Below are 21339 nucleotides of genomic sequence, written 5' to 3'. Positions count from 1 at the left end.
CGGCAGTGTAAACCGGAACACTGCTAAAGCAGAACTAAAGTCTCCATACTTACCTCTCCAACTTTATTTTGCCGGCGTCCAAATCTTCTGAGTGCTGTTTTTCAGGCCGGTGGGGGGTGACGCTACACCAGTCACCCCTGCACTTGGAGACCAGACTGGCACTGTAAACTGAGCTGCGCATGCACCATTGACCATCTCCACTATTCTGTAGTGCAGTATGCTGGCTGCAGAGCAGAGGATAAGAACTACCTGCCTTGTGTGATGAAAACAACACAGTGGATCATAGGTACAGATCTACCAAATTTGGATACAGCATATGTCAGACAATTAAAAAAGTGGGCAAACGCTATTAGTAGTACTCCAGCCAATCTGGGTTACAGTGTGTTTGCCACATTTCCATCAGGGAAAAGATATAGGACACTTAAAACGTACACTAATCATTTGAAGTATAGTTTTCCCTAGGACTGTGTTGTCTATAGACCCACTAGTTTTAGGAATTTTATTTGAAATTTTTACTTTAGCCACTTCCGGACCACCGCATGCTGATATACATCCTAACTTTGAAGAGGAATATCGTTGTTATGGTTCGGTTTCCGATAATAGTGGTCTCTGCGACGAAGCTTCTCGGTGTTAGGTATGGAGACGAGTGAGGGGAAGATTGCCCCCATCTATACCATTGCAGAGCGGAAGCGACATCAAAAGGTCACTTCCGCCCATAGCTCTTAAAGGGTCTTTTTTTTTTTTTTCCAAATGACAAAAAAAATGTTTTATTGCATTTTAGTGTAGATATGAGATCTGAGGTCTTTTTAACCCCAGATCTCACATGTAAGTCTTGTCATGCATTTTTTCCATTACATGGGATGTTTACATTCCTTGTAATAGGAATAAAAGTGGCAATTTTTTTTTAAGAACAGTGTAAAAATAAAAGGTAAATAAATAAGAGAATTTTTTTTTTTTAACTGCGTCCTGTGCAGAAGCGAACACATACGTGAGTAGCACCTGCACATGAAAATTGTGTTCAAACCACACATGTGAGATATCACTGCAATCGGTAGAGTGAGAGCAATAATTCTAGCCCTAAACCCCCTCTGTAACTCAAAACATGCAACCTGTAGAATTTTTTAAACATTGCCTTTGGAGATTTTTAAGGGTAAAGTTTGTCACCATTCCACGAGCGGGCGCAATTTTGAAACACGACATGTTGGGTATAAATTTGCTCAGTGTAACTTTATCTTTCACAATATGAAAAAAAAATGGGCTAACTTTACTTTTTTCTTATTTTTTCCAAAAAAGTGTGCTTGTAGGAGCGCTGCATAAATAGGGGGTTGTACAGAAAGCATTGCAACAACCGCCATTTTATTTTCTAGGGTGTTAGGAAAAAAATGTATAATGTTTGCGGGTTCTAAATAATTTTCTAGCAAAAAAAAAACAGTTTTTAACTTGTAAACAACAAATCTCAAAAAGATCTTGCTCCTTAAGTGGTAAAAAAAAAAACTAAGTTATATTTTAGCTATATTTAAGAACAGATACGTGGCATGTGTTTGGAGTATGTTTGTGCTGTTGTGTTGAGACATTTTTTTTTTAATTGTTGTAAAGTGTAATGAGTACTGTGATAAATTTTGTTGTATGTATACAATGGCAATAAAATATTATGTTATAATGTTATCTATCATGCCAAGACCATGCAGAAGCCAAACACACAGGACTGGGCTCCTAGTCAACAACCCTTTGACAGGTGTACAGAGTGCAGGCAGAGCAGTCATCATCAGTCATTGATCTGTTTAAAATTTGAATTATCCTCTTCATAGCCTTTAGGTCTAAAAATATATTCTACTAATTCACGGAAAATAATTTTTTGCAGCTGTGCAATCTAAAATTAGAAAATATTTTGATGAATAAGTTAAACATTAACTTGTCTATGGAAGTCAGGGCCAAGTTTCTGCACCCTTCCCCCCATCCATCCAAGGCTTAATTTGTATTCCAATGGGCAAATGTAGGGATGGAAAAGCAAACTACATTGGCCAGCACAGCTTTGATGTGAATGAGAGTGGGATATGTGACAGCTTGCCTGTGGAGTAGGAAGGAGCATCTACAGCAGATAAATCCTTACTGCATACACCAAAACTGGCAAGTATTACTATAGTATATATTCTAGTAATAGTGCAGAGATAGAATCCTGCTATGTTATATGTCTTTTGTTTGTCTGTGTGTTTTTAATCGCTTACAAATTAAGATCACTATAAAGTGGATGAATCCAAATTTTGTACAGCTTTTCCGAGTTAGTATAATTGAAATTTGTCTAGTATTCTTCCTGTAGATCTATATTTTATCATGCATATTTCTAGTTTTCTAGTTTATATTTCATATAAATAATATATATATATATATAAAAAAAAATATATATATATATAATAACGTTTTTTTTTTTTTTTTTAACCCTGTGCATCTTTATTGCGGAACACTTGACACTTCCTGAGCATTAAAGGATAAGTTCATCTTTCATAACATGTTACACCCATGTTACTGTTGCAGCAGCCCCCGCAAACCCCCCCACCCCACCCCATACCCCGTTGTGACAGCGTGCGGGGATCTTCTAATCCCTGAACCTGTAACCATGGATCCCACAGCTTATAAAGTTAATGAGGGAGGGGTACCTCTATTCAACAGAATTTGTCGTTCTTTCATCAGGTTAGAATGAACTTGCTCTTGCCAATCCTCGAAAGTAGGGGGGATTGGAGAAATCCATTTTAATAAAAAATACATTTGCAGGCCAAAAACAGTAACCTAGAATTAGAGGTCCGAGCTTGAGGAGTAAATAATTCCTTGTCTAAGAAAGCTAGTACATATGTCAATGGGTCATTATGTAACAGAGACTGAAAAGCCTGATTATTGGTAACAATAATACCCTGCCAATAGCAAACTAACTGGGGGCATTTCCAAAGCATATGTAGATAGAAGGTCCACTGAGGAACCTCCACATCTAGGACATTCCAGACTCTCTCTCTGGTGCCATTGATATGAATTGAGCGGTGTTCTATAATTTCTATGTATTACTTCCTGTCACATATTTTTAAAAATGCAGCCATGCTGGGCTCTTCCCATCATCTATTCACAGAGCTCTATGAATGTGAGAACTACAAGATCAAAACCCTTTGTGGCTGTTCTCAATGAACTACCAGGGTGCTGTTGAGTGCACCCCTGTTGAGTGCACCCAAAGGCAAACTTATCCTTTAAAAAAAAGGAAGGTTTTTGGCTGGCATTCTATTGTAATACACATCCATTGCACCATAAAAATAGCTCTCTAGTTACTCAAAGCAGAAGTACTCGTTTGGCTATACGTCTGTGGATCACAAGAGTGCAGTTTGTTCTGCACTCCTGTGACCCGTTTTCAGCAGACAGCAGGCTGAACCCCCGCTGTCTGCTGACGCTACAGAGCTGGTCCAAGGTCAGGCAAGATCCCAAAAATGAAATCAGGATCCGGCCACATGACTGGACCAGTACCTGGCTCAGCCTCTCAGCGAGCCACTGAGAGCCTGAGCTGGCTGTTCCCACCCCCTCCACAGCCCAAAAGATGCATATTTATTTATTTTTTACAAAGGTGAACTTATCCTTTAAAAACTCTTCCCTACTCTATCCAAAGCTAAAAAATGAAGGTTTTTGGCTGGCATTCTATTGTAATACACATCCATTGCACCATAAAAATAACTCTCTAGTTGGAGAAGTACAGCCAAAGCTCGTTTGACTGTACTTCTCCTGTGGCTCATTTTAAACAGACAGCAGGCTGTTCCAGGCTGAGACAAGATTGCGATAATGAAGTCGGGATCCGCCCACATGCCTGGACCAGCACCTGGCTCAGCCTGTCAGCGAGCTGCTGGCAGCCTGAGCCGGATGCTCCCGCCTCCTCTGCAGCCCAACACTCCAGTGAGTGAGAGGAGGGGGGGCAAAGCAGACAGCGGTGACTGGTAGTCACCAGCTCTCTGCTCAGGGAGCCTTGAGAACTGAGCAATTGGCAGTGTTTGATCGATCGGTTCTCAGTCTTAGAGCCGGCGGGGGACAGATGCAGAATTGGACTGATGCTGCATCCACCTAGGCAAGTATGATTCAGAAAAACAAAACCCATACGTCTCTTTTAAACTGTCCATAAATTGTTTTTTTTTTTTTTTGTTCAGGCAGTGGGTTGAACCAAAAAAACCTTAATGGATTCGCCATACACACAAATGAGGTGGATGGAGAAATCCCTCCCTGCCAGTACATTGTATGCTGTAGAATACACTGATCAGTGACTGCATAGCTGGTTAACAAAAGTTTTACAACATTCCCGTTCGACAAAAGTCGATTTAACAATCGACTTAAGTCTAACAGGAATGGCTACACATGGGTCGAAATTCAGCCTTTCCCCAATGAACCAGCCTAATTACAGCCAGTTTTACTTAGGCGTAAGCCCCATACATGGGCTGAATATTGGCTGGTTTCTGTTGAACTGGCCGATACCGGTCGATATTTGGCCCGTGTACACCAGCTTGTCCAACAGAAGCTGGCTGAATGGCTGGCTTCTGTTGAATGGGCATGCTGGAAAACCTTCATCCACTCAGCAGTGACAGCCAATGACTGCAAGTGCTGACAGGTGTGTTCAGGAAGAACGCAATAACTCAGCGGGGAGATCACTGTACTAACATTAGATAGTACATTGAGCTCCTCCCAAGCTCAATGAAGCCCGCTAGGTTGAATAAAAAAAAAAAACTCATGGTGTGTACCAGGCATTCATTTTCACCTGCATTGATTTCTGAAAAAGTGGATCACTTTTCAGAGAAAGGTACAGGTGCAAATGAAGGCATTCATGAGGCAATACTGCTACCCCTGAATGACTGGATGCGGTTTTTCAGTGGGAATATGCATATTTTTACCATAGAATGATGGGACTTAGGTGGTTGAAGGGTTCTGGTTGCCGAAACCCTGACATTTATTTATAGGAATCAGGTTTGAGTTGAATATGACTTCGCCATGAAGCCAGCCTGTTCACAGTTTGGCGAACAGGCAAACAAACCAGCCGTGTTTGCCCAGTTCACACACCCGAACCTCCATCTGATGTTTGTAACATCAGTTAGGTTGTTTTTATTTGTAAAGAAAATGGCTGGGAATCCTAAGGCCGCGTACACACGGGCGGACTGTTCGCCCAACCTTGTCCGCTGAACAGTGTTTGGGCGGACAGTCCGCTCGTGTGTGGGCTTTCAGCGGACAGTTTCAGCGGACAGTTGGACGGACAAAGTCTTTCGGAAATTCCGAAAAACTGTCCGCTGAAACTGTGTTTGAGCGAACAGTCCGCCCGTGTGTGGGCCTGTCCGCTGTACTTTCGAAATGAGCGGACTGTTCCCGCTCGGAAAGTCCGCCCATTTCGAGCGCGTGTACAGGTAGGCGGGGCCCGCGAGGGAGACGTCGCGGGCTCCGCCGCCTGGAATGGGCTTAAAGGGGAACCCCAACGCCGAAAAAAATCGGCGTGGGGGTTCCCCCAAAGTCCACACCAGACCCTTGTCCGAGCACGCTACCCGGCCGGCCAGGAAAGGGGGGCGAGCGAGCGCGCCCCCCCTCCTGAGCCGTACCAGGCCGCGTGCCCTCAACATGGGGGGTGCCTTGGGGAAGGGGGGGCCGCGCGGCCCCCCCACCCCAAAGCACCTTGTCCCCATGTTGATGAGGACAAGGGCCTCTTCCCGACAACCCTGGCCGTTGGTTGTCGGGGTCTGCGGGCGGGGGGCTTATCGGAATCCGGGAGCCCCCTTTAAGAAGGGGGCCCCCGGATACCGGCCCCCCACCCTATGTGAATGAGTATGGGGTACAATGTACCCCTACCTATTCACCTGTGAAATAAAGTACAAAAAAAAACACAACACAGGGGAAAAAATATTTTATTGCACAGCTCCGGGGTCTTCCGTCTTCGGGGGTCTTCTCGCCGGACTCCTCCGCTATGTGTGTGTAGCTCTTTTACTAGCGGAGGAGTCCGGCTTTCTTCCTCCCCGCCGCCGGCCTCTTCTCCCGACTTCGGGGGTCTTGTCCCCCTCTTCGGTTCTTCTGCCGGGCCACCGCGCCTTCTTGTAGCTCTTTTACAGGCGGTGGCCCGGTCTTCTGTCGCCGCTGCCTTCCGTTCTTCTGTCGCCGCCTTCGGTTCTTCTGCCGGGCCACCGCGCCTTCTTGTAGCTCTTTTACAGGCGGTGGCCCGGTCTTCTGTCGCCGCTGCCTTCCGTTCTTCTGTCGCCGCCTTCGGTTCTTCTGCCGGGCCACCGCGCCTTCTTGTAGCTCTTTTACAGGCGGTGGCCCGGTCTTCTGTCGCCGCTGTCGCTGTCGCCGCCTTCCGTTCTCGTTCTTGTTCTTCTTCTTGTTCTTCTTCTTCTTCTCCAGGCGATGTTGACACGTCGCTCCCTCCGGCCGGAATGCCAGAGCCGCGCTGTGCGGTCACTTATATAGTGACAATGGGGCGGGGTCACATGGTATATGTCACATGGGTTGGTCACATGGGTTGATGTCACATGGGGACTATGACATCGTAAGGGGGCGGGGTCACCATGTGACCAACCCATGTGACATATACCATGTGACACCGCCCCATTGTCACTATATAAGTGGCAGCGGAGCGTGTCCCTGGCATTCCGGCCGGAGGGAGCGACGTGTCAACATCGCCTGGAGAAGAAGAAGAACAAGAAGAAGAACAAGAACGGAAGGCGGCGACAGCGACAGCGACAGCGACAGCGGCGACAGAAGACCGGGCCACCGCCTGTAAAAGAGCTACAAGAAGGCGCGGTGGCCCGGCAGAAGAACCGAAGGCGGCGACAGAAGAACGGAAGGCAGCGGCGACAGAAGACCGGGCCACCGCCTGTAAAAGAGCTACAAGAAGGCGCGGGGGCCCGGCAGAAGAACCGAAGGGGGGGACAAGACCCCCGAAGTCGGGAGAAGAGGCCGGCGGCGGGGAGGAAGAAAGCCGGACTCCTCCGCTAGTAAAAGAGCTACACACACATAGCGGAGGAGTCCGGCGAGAAGACCCCCGAAGACGGAAGACCCCCGGAGCTGTGCAATAAAATATTTTTTCCCCTGTGTTGTGTTTTTTTTTGTACTTTATTTCACAGGTGAATGGGTAGGGGTACATTGTACCCCATACTCATTCACATAGGGTGGGGGGCCGGTATCCGGGGGCCCCCTTCTTAAAGGGGGCTCCCGGATTCCGATAAGCCCCCCGCCCGCAGACCCCGACAACCAACGGCCAGGGTTGTCGGGAAGAGGCCCTTGTCCTCATCAACATGGGGACAAGGTGCTTTGGGGTGGGGGGGCCGCGCGGCCCCCCCTTCCCCAAGGCACCCCCCCATGTTGAGGGCACGCGGCCTGGTACGGCTCAGGAGGGGGGGCGCGCTCGCTCGCCCCCCTTTCCTGGCCGGCCGGGTAGCGTGCTCGGACAAGGGTCTGGTGTGGACTTTGGGGGAACCCCCAAGCCGATTTTTTTCGGCGTTGGGGTTCCCCTTTAAGCCCATTCCAGGCGGCGGAACCCGCGACGTCTCCTTCGCGGGCCCCGCCTACCTGTACACGCGCTCGAAATGGGCGGATTTGCCTCTGCCTTACGTGGGCGAGTCCGTTCATTTCAAAAGTTGAGCGGACTGTTTGGCAAACAGTTCGTTGAAACAGTCCGCTCGTGTGTGGGCAAGTCCGCTCATGCAAATTTTGAGCGGACTGTTTGCCGAAACTGTTTGACGAACAAGGTTGGGCAAACAGTCCGCGCGTGTGTACGCGGCCTAAGTGACGTCATTGACCTAATATAGTCACTCAGCATCCCTGGAGCTGTCTAGAAATGTGTAATTTGTGATGGCAGCAGCAGCATGTGAAGATTGTTGGGTCCCGCTGAATGACAAGGATGAGGCCCTTTTCCACATTAGTATGAAAACAAGGTGATTTGCAAAGGGGGGAGGTTGGCCAACCTCCTTGCAAGGTACCCTATTTATGTTGAGGGGAAGTGGTAATGTTCTGGAGAGAGGGACTGCACGTTCACTGCCCCCTTTCCTAGACATCCAAGCTGCATACCTGTATTACAGTCTTTTGTGAATTTTTAGGAAAACTCCATACTTTGATGTTTTTTTAATTTTTATTAAAGGAACAGTACATATTGTTTACAAAAATGCATATTGTCACTTCATTTATTTATTACAGGTACTTATATAATGCTGTCAATTTACGTAGTGCTTTACATATTTATTGTACATTCACATCAGTCCTTGCCCTCAAGGAGCTTACAATATAAGGTGCCTATCTCGCAGTCATAAATCTACTAGAACCAGTTTAGACAGGAGCCAATTAATCTACCAGCATGTCCTTGGAATGTAAGAAAAAAACAGAGTGCCCGGAGGAAACCCTTGTGCTGCTAGGTGAAAGTGCTAACCACTTGGCCACTGTTCTGCCCTGAAAAAAAAACTGAAAAAAGGCTCCCCCTTAGTTGCAAGGCACCATGTCCCCATGTTATTGGGGACAAGGGCTTAATCCCCACATCTTATATTTATTCATGTAGCACTGGCCACGTAGGGGTTACTGAGTATAGCCTTCCCTGGGCCTCCCTCTAATTATCCTGCAGGCAGACACTTTTCACGGTATCGCTCATTATCCAATGATCAGTCTAGGGTATTTGTTTTGTTTTTTGGTATTTATTGGTAGAACTTGGATAGGAGAAGGAATTAGTGGGATACTCCAACTTGAACTATGCACAGACGAGGACAACTCTCACTTGATCCCATTAAATTGAACTGGATAGCAGATTCCCTGCTGGACCACACTATAGCTGTGTGGAAGAATAAGTCCTTTGCTTGCTCTGACAACAGACTCAATGCACTACTCTTCTTCAGGACACTCACCAGTATCCCCTTTAGCTGACACCCATCCACTGACTTCACTAGCCAGAACACTGCACCCTGAGCCCACCCTGTTGTATGACATTAGTGAATTAATATTCGACAGACAACATGAGCAAGCATCTGAGCACACTGGCAGAGAGCACCTACATTTACCTAACAGCCCCCCTGTCGGGCAGGAAAACCCCAAAACTATACTCTCTCTAGCACCTACCAAAGAGGGTGCTACATCCATATGAAATTATTGTTCATTGTAGCCTAGTCTTCAGATGTGAAATTAGTGCTGTACTAAAACGGCTTACTTTTTTCCTATCCAATTGATTTATTAGATTTTTAATATATATACAAAAAAGGGGGTAAAGGCCCCAGAACAGGTTGTCTGAACGTAAAAAAAAAAAAAAATAAGGTGTGTAAAATGACAGACCTTTTTAGGTGGAAGTGATATGTGCCACACAAAAAATGTCTTTATTATGAAAGGAATAAGAAATTTAAATATAATTGAGAAGTGTCTACTGAGTACCGTAAATTTTATTACAGCATAATTAAAATTACAAAAACCATATAGCCAACATACAAACAACACCCTATATGGACATAGTTACCAGTTACCCAACTATGCAGTTACAGAGGGCTGGATCTAAGGTACAGAAATGTATGTCAAAATGCATCAAAGTAGGAGAAAGATTTCTGATCCTGTAATGCCTCCAAAAACTTGCTACGTCGACACGTTTCACTGAGATATTAGCTTCATCAGGACAAAAAACGGGTAGGTGCTGGTATTGGTATATTTAAAAACAAAAGAGTATATGTGTAAATATTTAGTGTAGTATATATCTGTATAAGTATAGCTATGACTGTTACAACATTTCTCCAGAAGAATATCCTGTTTCCAAAAAAGATGTCACAGATTTGCTGGAATGGCTAAACAAACATTATGGCTTATCCTTCGGCACTGCACCCCTATGTACGGCTTTCTTCGCTGTGTATTGCACTCAAAATCCATGTGCATTCCATCTTATATAGAGGCAAAGGGAGGAGAATGGGGCGTAGCTGCACCAAAATGGCCAAATCACGTGGCATATAATAGCGTCACATGATCACGAGTCACATGGTCAAAGTCATGTGACCATATACATCCTCATGTGATAAGGGATGGAATTAACAAAGGGGGGAGCGTAACGGCGTGAATATGGCATCAGAAAGTACAACTCCATGTGCTCATGGTCATGTGAACGTAGTCATGTGATCACAAACCGCTTCTTAAATAATAGGGCAGATAACAATGACCATATGCATCACCTCTTGCATGGGTATGGGCATGAAAGTAACGGGGGGGAGCGTGGCAGCGCAAATACAGCGCCAAAACGTATCCTGATCACATGACGTATAACAATGCCATGCGATCGTGGTCATGTGAGCAGGGTCATGTGACCGCAAACGCTTCTGAAATAATTGAGCAGATATCAACAGGCAGTGACAAGGCCCGCAGGAAGGTGCAACAACACACAGCCACGCGAACACCCCCCCCATCAAAACCCAGAAACCAAACAAATGGACACACTAGAGGAGCCTTCCATGGTAAATAATATGCGGCAGACAATGCGATGATATATCGCACGAACACCATGCATACAATCAGCCCACAATGGTGCAACCATATGACACAGAATTTCAAATCCTGAACCTATCAACATAAAAGTATAACGCAGCATCTACAAACACCCATATCTTGTACCCTACACAGCAGCCAAGGGGAAAAGGGCAAAAAATTATTTTGGAAAAAGAGACCACCCACCAACAAGCAACAAGCAAGCTAAATGACAATTTGGACAAAAAATATATATATATGTTTACAGAAAAGGTTTATAACTAATAGCATCATTAAGACCAGGGGCAGTAGTGGCATCCAGGGTGTGAATCCATCTCATTTCTCTTTGTAGGATTTTTTTATCGTGATTACCACCTCGAGAGTTTGTTGCAATGTGTTCTAATGCTGCAAATTTTACTACATTGTTATCACTAGCATGCATTTGATTTACATGTCGTCCTATTGGTGTAAGCAGTAGATTACTGTTAATGTATATATGGTTCTTAATGCGACGCCAAAAAGCTTGTTTTGGTTTTGCCCACACAGAAACCCTCCGTCTGACAGTTGACATGGTGTACAGCAGAGTGTAATCTGACATTTGGCAGATACAGTGCATGGTTTTCATATATCTGTAGCGCACTACTCCCTTGGGAGCTGCTAAATAGTTCATTACAGTACGGCTGGTTTAACCCCCGCTTCTTCCACCCCCGCTGTATTAATCACAGACACAGTTCAACAGTTGAAACAGTAACTTTTATTCTTGATGCTGCAGTCCATGTTGTGTGTGTGATCAGCAAGTGATGCAGGACGGTATAAGTTGCCTCTCTTGTTGAGCTGCACGAGTAGAAAGAACCCTTTCCCTTAGACCCCTTTCACACCAGGGTGTTTTGCAGGCGCTATAGCGTTAGAAATAGCGCCTGCAAAACGCCCTAAAGAAGCTGCACCATTGTCTGTAGTGTGAAAGCCCGAGGGCTTTCACACTACAGCGGTGTGCTGGCAGGACGTCAGAAAAAAGTCCTGCCAGCAGCTTCTTTGGAGCGGTGAAGGAGCGGTGTGTTTACCGCTCCTCCACCGCTGCTCCCCATTGAAATCAATGGGGCAGCGCTGTATCACCGCCGGCAAAACGCCGCTATTGCAGCGTATTGCCGGCGGTTTTAACCCTTTCGCGGCCGCTAGCGGGGGTAAAAGCGCCCCGCTAGCGGCCAAAATGCGCCGCAAATCCGGCGGTAAAACGCCGCTAAAAATAACGGCGTTTTACCGCCCATGCTATCGGCGGTGTGGTGTGAAAGGGGTCTTAACGAACTGGCTCATGTCCCTCTAAATGACATGTGGTACTGTTGAAATTCTGGAGTCCAAGGCCTCACCTGTCCAGGCAACCCCAGTCTACTCAGTCCTGTTAGTAGGTACTTCTTGCTTCTTCAATGGTGAAACCTTCCAGCTCTGGGGTCTCTGAACCTCCAGGCTTTCCGGCAAAGTTCCGTGGCTTTCCAGCACTGGGGTCTATGCACCCCCAGGCCTTCCGGCCCTGCTTCTGTGGGTCACATCTTGCAGCCCTTCTGGATTAAATATCGTCCCATCTCCCCCAGGGAACATGTGACCCCAATGTATATGTATGAGCCCGCCCCTGCCCAAACAAATTAATGATTGGACTAGAGCCACTGCCTGTCTTTCAATCCCCGCACCCGCCTCCTTTCCAGAACATTCCTCTGGATAAGCAAGGGAGGGTTTTCCAGGGGGATAAATAGGTGATCACACCCCCTCTAACCTACAACTCCACCCTAACCCAAGCCAAACCTCCAGGTCTGTACAAAAAGAACAGTAAGGCACTGGTACTTTAACCTGTCTTTACCTACTAGCACCCACCTAATGGTGGTGGGCACTACATATCCATGGGCAAAAGGTGGATGAGCCACATTGGTAACTTCCTCTCGAGGTGGTATCCTCACTAGTTATTTCAGAGGAATGGCTTTTGGTCAATCTGTTCCGAGTGATCTTGCCCTCCTGAAAGTGATATTAGGTTTGGGACCTGTATATTTACAGAAAATGGGATCATTGGAAGGTACCAATGTTTCTTAAGTATTTCCCATACACATGAGTGTTGGCAATTATAAGTAATAATGATCCTGGTAGTATCTTCCTCACTTTGTCTGGGTCTCTTAACTAAAGCATTGTGTCTAGTCTGCCTGCATGTTCTTTTATAAGCTTTATTAAGCAATGTCTTTGAGTATCCCCTATTGGATAATCTCATTTGTAATGCGTCTGCTTTCTGCTTAAATAGGGTATCGTTAGAGCAGATTCTGCGCAATCTGAGATATTGTCTGTAAGGGACATTGTTGATAAGAGGAGTCATGTGAAAACTACTAGCATGGAAAAAGGGTGTTCCCTGCTGTCTCCTTTCGATATAAGATGTTGGTGTCGGTATAAGGTATGTAAATATTACCACCACCCTATATCGAAAGGAGACAGCAGGGAACACCCTTTTACATGCTAGTAGTTTTCACTCATGTGTACAGGAAATACTTAAGAAACATTGGTACCTTCTTATCAATGATCCCATTCTCTGTAAATATACAGGTCCCAAACCTAATATCACTTTCAGGATAGCAAGATCACTCGGGGACAGATTGACACAAAGCCATTTTGTCCGAAATAGCTAGTGAGGATACCACCTAGAGAGGAAGTTGGCAATGTGGCTCATGCACCTTTTGCCCATGGATGTATATGCCAAATGGCAGATTACACTCTGCTGTACACCATGTCAACTGTCAGACGGAGGGCGTGGTGTACATAATGTTCTGCGAATGTGATGGCTTCTACATGGGCAAAACCAAACAAGTTTTTTGGCATCTCATTAAGGCCCAAATATACTACATTAACAGTAATCAACTGCTTACAACAATAAGATGACATATAAATCAAATGCATGCTGGTGATAACAATGTAGTAAAATTTGCAGCATTAGAAGTAGAACACATTCAAAAAAACTCTCAAGTTGGTAATCATGATAAAAAAATCCTACAAAGAGAAATGAGATGGATTCACACCCTGGATACCACTACTGCCTCTGGCCTTAATGATGCTATTAGTTATAAAACTTTTTGTAAACATATTTTTTTTTTGTCCAAATTGTCATTTAGCTTGCTTGTTGCTTGTTGGTGGGTGGTCTCTTTTTCCAAAATAAATTTTTGCCCTTTTCCCCTTGGCTGCTGTGTAGGGTACAAGATATGGGTATTTGTAGATGCTGTGTTACACTTTTATTATTATTATTATTATTATACAAGTTTTATATAGTGCCAACAGTTTGCACAGCGCTTTACAACATGAGGGCAGACATTAAAGTTACATTACAATTTGGTACAAGAGGAATCAGAGGGCCCTGCTCGTTAGAGCTTACAATCTAAAAAATATGTTCCGGAATTTGCACCATATGGTTGCACCGTTGTGGACTGATACAGTGGTCACCAACCCTGACCTCAGGGCCCACTAACAGGCCAGGTTTTAAGTATTACCTTTGGGGAGATGCAGACTAGAATACAGCAATCACTGAGCAGCAAATTATATCACCTGTGATGTATTTCAGTTATCTTGCAAACCTTGCCTGTTAGTGGGCCCTGAGGACAGGGCTGATGACCACTGCTCTAATAGGTTGCTATGCCCCCCCCCTTTTGTAGACATGCTATTGGTCTCTATACCTAAAGGGATTGAACACTCATTCATTTAAAATAGTGTTTCTGTACCCAATGGGCCATTTCTCGGTACTACTGGTAAATAGTATACATATAATAGTAGTATAATAGTATATATACTCTGCTCAAAGGGTTAATACCTAATCTTTGATTCGATCTACTTTTGAATGCATTTATAGCGGGAATCTGTGACTACTTACCACTGTGTGCGATTTATATCCTAATATACTTCTACATGACCGTTGCATATCAGGTGAGAGCCATTCTAGTATAAACCATTTTTTTTTGATCTGGGGATTTTTTCACAGTGGCACCCCGGTCCATAATGCATATGTCTCTGTTTTATCTAGTGATACATATCATAGACCACATGATATGCTTGTATCTTACTATCATACACACACGTATGAAAATTTGAAATTCTGTCTTTTTCGGTTGTCTGTTAGTTCTGTGAAGTTCCCCCATAACCTGAGCCACAAGTTTACCAGGCAAGCATACATGGTGTTATGTCTATATGTAATTGGTCTTTTTGTATATGTACTTCTTCTGTAGCAATGTTGTAACAGTCACAGCTATACTTATACAGATATGTACTACACTAAATATTTACACATGTACTCTTTTGTTTTTAAATATACCAGCACCTACCCAGTTTTTGTCCTGAGGAAGCTAATATCTTAGTGAAACGCGTAGTCTAGCAAGTTTTTGGAGGCATTACTGGATCAGAAATTCTTCTCCTACTTTGATACATTGTGACATCAATTTTTGTACCTTAGATCCAGCCCTCTGTAACTGCATCGTTGGGTAACGGGTAACTGTGTCCATACAGGGTGTTGTTTGTATGTTGGCTATATGTTTTTTGTCAGTTTATTTATGCTGTAATAAAATGTATACTTTTTTTAATTGATTTTCCCTCTCATTGTGTGCCCACAAAGTCTGCCAATTTTTTGACTTGGCCAATCTTTGTATATATATTTTGAATGTTGGCATGGTGAGGGTCCTCCCTACCTACTATAAAAGTGAAATTAATTGCAATGATTCCAGGAAGCCGATAATTCTGAATCATATGAATGCCTAAAGTGATCTACCTTATAATTTATTAATAACAACCCTTCCGGTGATGGCACATAAAGACATTTGCATTTAAAAGCATGCGTTGAGAAACCAGTTGTGTAATGTGTGCTGTGTACAAGTTATGTTTGATGCATTTCTGTTCTGATTTTATACAAAACACATATAGATCAGAGTTCTTCAAGCTTTTCAGCATGAGGGCCATATCATATATTTTATAAATATTGTCATCCAAAAAAAAATCCTTATTAGAGTCCCTCCTTATATCATAGTCCCCATCAGAATTCCTGCCTTACCTCATTACCCCCCCCCCTACATCACTGTCCTTGCTTACATTAGGTTGCCCATCAGAGTTCCCCCCTTACATCAGGATGCCCATCAGGGTCCCCCCTTGCATCAAGTTACCCATCAGCGTTCCCCCTTACATCAGGTTGCCTATCAGAGTTCCCCATTGCATCCGGTTGCCCATCAGGGCCCCCCTTGCATCAGGTTGCCCATCAGAGTTCCCCCTTACATCATGTTGCCCATCAGAGTCCCCCCTTACATCAAGTTGCCCACCAGAGTTCCCCTTTGCATCCGGTTGCCCATTAGAGTCCCCCTTGCATCAGGTTGCCCATCAGAGTTCCCTCCTACATCAGGTTGCCCATTAGAGTCCCCCCTTACATGAGGTTGCCCATTGGAGTTTCCACTCACATCAAGTTCCCCTTCAAATCCAGTTGCCATCAGAGTCCCCCCATATATATCAGATTGCCATTAGAGTCCCCCCTTACATCAGGTAGCCCATCAGAGTTCCCCTTTACACCAGGTTGTCCATCAGAGTCGCCCCCCCCCCCACTTGCAGCTAGGTCCCCATCAGATTCCCCAATTACATCAGGTTGCCCATCAGGGTTCCCCCTTGCATCAGGTTGCCCATCAGAGTCCCCCCTTACATTAGGTTGTCCATCAGAGTCCTCCCTTACATCAGGTTGCCCATCCGAGTTCCCCTTTACAACAGGTTATCCGAGTGCCCCCCATTTCATATATCCAGGTCCCCATCAGTTTCCCCAATTACATTAGAATCCCCATCAGAGTCCCCCCTTACATCAGGGTGCCTATCAGAGTCCTCCCTTACATCAGAAGGTAAGACCATAGACAGTCTCTACTGACCTTAATCCTCACTCAGTGCACATTGAGGATGCATCATTGACCCACACAGTTGTGTAATGTGTGCTGTATACAAGTTATTTACTGCTCAGATTTTCTGTTTATTTTTTTCCTTCAGATTTACTAAAACCATATAATATGAGGTCAAACCTTAGGAGTTTCAATTTGTATGCAATCAGGCAAGCCATTGTACTACATGGTTTTGGTAAATCTGAAGACAAAAATCTGCAGAAAATCTGATAGTGTGTATGGGGCTTTAGAGTCCCTCCTTATATCATAGTCCCCATCAGAATTCCTGCCTTATATCATCGCCCCCCCCCCCCCCCCTTACATCACCATCCTTGCTTACATCAGGTTGCCCATCAGAGTTCCCCCTTACACTTTATGTTGCTCATCTGAGCCTCCCTTACATCAGGATGCCCATCAGAGTTCCCCCTTACATCAGGTTGCACATCAGAGTTCTCCCTTGCATCAGGTTGCACATCAGAGTTCTCCCTTGCATCAGGTTGCCCATCAGGGTCCCCCTTGCATCAAGTTTCCTATCAGAGTTCCCCCTTACATCAGGTTGCCCATCAGAGTTCTCCCTTACATCAGGATGCCTATGAGGGTCCCCCCTTGCATCAAGTTTCCTATCAGAGTTCCCCCTTATATCAGGTTGCCCTTCAGAGTTGTCCCTTGCATCAGGTTGCCCATCAGGGTCCCCCCTTGCATCAAGTTGCCTATTAGAGTTCCCTCTTACTTTAGGTTGCTCACCTGAGCCTCCCTTACATCAGGATGCCCATCAGAGTTCCCCCTTAAATCAGGTTGCCCATCAGAATTCCCCTTCACTTTAGGTTGCCCATGAGAGTTCCCCCTTACATCAGGTTGCCCATCAGGCACATGTTAATAAAGTGTGTTGAATTTGGGAAGCCAATCCATTATGAATAGGCTGCTAATGCACCACAACAGGCAAAAAAAAATGTGCCTGGCCTTTTTATTTTTTTTAACTCAGCACACTACAACAGCACATGCATAGTGGTGCACTGTGGTGCATTGTGTTCTACTGTACAATGTGTCGGGGTGCTATTCACAAAGAATGGCAGTGCAATACCCCACAAATAGAACAGTTGTGGCACTGCAAGTTAATATGTGCATTTTGGCGCTCATTGCAACAATGCATAGGCCCGGATGAGCCCTTAGGTTTTGCACATCATTTTTTTTTTCTTGCAAATGTAACTAATTTAGCGAATTTAAACTGAAAGTTCGGTGAGGTATTAAAACCCACTTTTGCAATGCGTTAACACCCATTCATTATTTCGTTGTGTTACCATTTCGAATGACACCCCAGTAGACTTGCGCACAACGGAAAATTTTGTTTCGTTTCGGTTGGTTGTCATTGGTAAAATACATAATTTTGTTCTGTTATATTTGTTATGTTACGTGAATACGTTTTCGGGTTAATTTGTTATTTCTGTAGAGTGTCGATATTCGTTATACTGAATCTGGAATCATAACAAATTCATTCGTTATATGCGTTATAATTTTGTTCGTGTTCGTTGAAATTCAATATTTATGTATGTATATATATTCGTGATAATGATTCGTAGTTTGAAAAGTTGTTTGTTTATTGGATCTATACATACACAATGAAAATATCTCTTCTCCTCGGCTCAAATACAATACAACTCCCTTCTCACTCCCTTCTCAGGAATGCACTTTGCCAGTAATCCAACCTCCAGCACAAAATTAATCAGCTGATTGGACTGTAAGATTTATTTTGTGTTGACTTTTTGTTTCATTAGATCTTTCACAGATTACCGACTCATGTCAAATTCATTTGTTATACCTGCTATCATTTCTTTCGTATTAGTTGAAATTCGTTATTTTTTTATTCGGACGTTCGGATGCATCCGAATTTGTCTGAAAGATGCAAAATTCTGCCGAATTTCGATTAGTTACAAAAAAAATTGCACATGTCTACACCCCAACATACTAAGGGCTCATTCACACGGAGGCCAGGAGAGCAGTGCAAGCAAGCAGTAGAGCCGAGGGTTTACCACCCCCCCCCCCCACCCCTCCATCATCACCCACCTAAACACAGTAATGCAGCCGCTTAGGGCTGGGCACAAGCTGAGTGTGCAATGCCCTGCTTTGCAGGCGCGGCAAAATTCAAATATCATGTTGCATTTGACAGGTGGTACCACTGCCAAAAATTACTCTTTTAACTCCTTGGCACCAACATAACAGAAATGTGCAGCCCCACTGGACTTGTTTTTTTTTTTTTTTTTGCGGTAGGGCTGCATATTTGTGTACCTCCATTTGCGTTGGGAGCGCACCACACGGCGAACCCCATACGCCGGTCTATTGATCAGAACCCGGTAACGTTCGATTCCGGGTCACCTGATCGCTGTGATAGCCTCTAATTGGCTATCACAGTGATTAGTAACAGTAAAGCCTGCCCCCGTGTTTTCTATGTGAACCAACGAGAGAGATACATTGTATCTTTCTCTGTCCTTGCAGAGATAGAAAAAAAAATGTGTGTGTAAAAATAAATAAATAAATAAATAAATAAAAATTAATAAAAAAATATATACCTAGAGAGACCAAGGTTTGATCTAGGTCAGTGCCAGGGTTTAGTGTTTGTTTCAAGGTCAGGGTCAAATGTTAAGGTCAAAGGTTAACGTCAGCGTCAAAGGTCAGGGTCAGTATTTTTTGGACAGGATTTTTATTTTGTTGTAATTAGTATCAGTGTCAGTGTGTTTTAGGTAGGATAAAAAAAATTTAAAAAAGGAAGTAAAATGGTCACTTTTTGTTTTTGAGTCGTACTACGGGTACAAACAACTAACATACACAAATGATCGCTGCGGTCGTCAGGAGTGGGGGAATTTGGTTTGGGTTGTTCTTTGGTGGTTTGTTATGGTAGTAGCAAGAAATATGCAGCTAAATTTAAAAAAAATGTTTTTTTCTTTTCTTTTACTATTTTGGGCCAGTTTTGCTTTGATAATAAAAATAAATATGAGATATATGTTACCATTTACCACCAAATGAAAGCCCAATTTGTCCTGAAAAAAAAAAAGCTATAATCCACCTAGATGCACAAAGTAGTTGTGGTGATATGTAGGGTTTTTACGAACACATGTAAAAGTTGCAAAATTGGACATAGGCATTTAGATTTGTTTCACCCTTAGGCATTAAGTGAATGGGGCGGCACAGTGGGTCGGCATTTTGGGGTTAAAAAAGGCAGTTAGGAAGGTAATTATGACCTCCTCAACACCTGCGAAACACCATCTGAAAAGCAATCCACCCCAAAACATTTTTCAGAGGAGCGGCAATAATAGCCATGTAAATGAGCCCTAAATCAGAGCACCGCCCTGCATTACTTTGCAATAGGTTCCCCAAAAAACGGTATGCGCAGTTTGGACTGCGTGGGGTGGGTTGGTAGCCCATACAAAATGAATAGGCCATCTTAAAGCAACATACGTTAATGCGCAGAAGTGTGATCTCATAGTTACATAGTTAGTTAGGGTGTATAAAGACACCAGTCCATCCAGTTCAACCTGAGTGTCTACAATTGTCCCTATCCATGTACATTGCACACTCACATCGGTCCCTACCCTCAAGGAGCCCACAATCCAAGGTCCCCATTCATATATAGAAGCCAATTAACCTACCAGCATGTCTTTGGAGTGTGGGAGGAAACCGGAGTACCTGGAGGAAACCCACGCAGGCACAGGGAGAACATGCAAACTCCAGGCAGGTTGTGTCTTGGTTGGGATTTGAACCAGTGACCCTTTTTATTGCTAGGTGAGAGAGCTACACACTATACCACTGTGCCACCCACATCTCACCCTTCACACACCCTTCACACACATTTAGAATTTGTTTGAAGTTCCACTTTAAGTGGTGAAAATGAATTAACCATTTGCTAAATGTGATAATGAGCCATTACCTGATGTGTACCGTATATACTCGAGTATAAGCCGAGATTTTCAGCCTCTTTTTTGAGGCTGAAAGTGCCCCCCTCGGCTTATACTCGAGTCACCGCTGTCTGACTGCCCGAACAGCGTGTCGAGCAGACAGACAGCGGCCATTCTACCTTTCAAAAGCCGCGCCTCCGCCTCCGCCTGTGATAGGCGGAACACTCAATTTCCCAGCAGTCAGTGTTCCGCCTATCACGGACATCGGCTCATCCTCGTACTACGGACGAGGATGAGAGGATGTCCGTGATAGGCGGAACACAGACTGCTGGGAAATTGAGTGTTCCGCCTATCACAGGCGGAGGCGGAGGCGCGGCTTTTGAACAGGGGAATGGCCGCCAGGGCGCCGACGAAGAGCGGCGATCCTGGCATGGGACGACACGGAGGCTCGGGACGGGACGACACGGAGGCTCGGGACGGGACGACACGGAGGCTCGGGACGGGACGACACGGAGGCTCGGGACGGGACGACACGGAGGCTCGGGACACAGGTAGGCTGGACACACAAGGCTGCACGGACACACACACACACACACACACACACACACGGATGGATGGACACACACACACACACAGGGATGGATGGATGGATGGACACACACACACACACAGGGATGGATGGATGGATGGACACACACACACACACAGGGATGGATGGATGGATGGACACACACACACACACAGGGATGGATGGATGGATGGACGCACACACACACACACAGGGATGGATGGATGGACACACACACAGGGATGGATGGATGGACACACACACAGGGATGGATGGATGGACACACACACAGGGATGGACGGACACACAGGGATGGACGGACACACAGGGATGGACGGACACACACAGGGATGGACAGGCATATCTCACCCTCGGCTTATACACGAGTCAATAGGTTTCCCAGTTTTTTGGGGGTAAATTGGGGGCCTCGGCTTATACTCGGGTCGGCCTATACTCGAGTATATACGGTATTCCTTATTATCATTAGCGTATGGCATTTCCAGGGCTCAATGGG

At 44.9% G+C, this 21339-nt stretch overlaps 1 protein-coding gene across 5 annotated transcripts in view; it reads left to right on the top strand.

Annotated features, from left to right (window-relative positions):
• Nucleotides 1-21339, top strand: part of SLC39A5 (solute carrier family 39 member 5) — a 162241-nt gene that overhangs the window by 19073 nt on the left and 121829 nt on the right. Inside the window, exon 1 of one of the 5 annotated variants that reach the window (XM_077483385.1) lies at nt 1997-2127. The exons of the other annotated variants lie outside the window; for them this stretch is intronic. The gene's annotated coding sequence lies outside the window, so the exon portion shown is untranslated. Of the gene's footprint in view, nt 1-1996; nt 2128-21339 lie in introns of those variants that run through there. 5 annotated transcript variants of the gene reach the window in all.

This window comes from Lithobates pipiens, unplaced genomic scaffold (genome assembly GCF_037356315.1).
Source record: "Lithobates pipiens isolate NorthernLeopardFrog02 unplaced genomic scaffold, aLitPip1_a1.2 Scaffold_16, whole genome shotgun sequence".
Classification (NCBI taxonomy): domain Eukaryota; kingdom Metazoa; phylum Chordata; class Amphibia; order Anura; family Ranidae; genus Lithobates; species Lithobates pipiens.
Note: the sequence above shows the minus strand (reverse complement) of the source record. Positions and strands in the feature narration are given on the sequence as shown.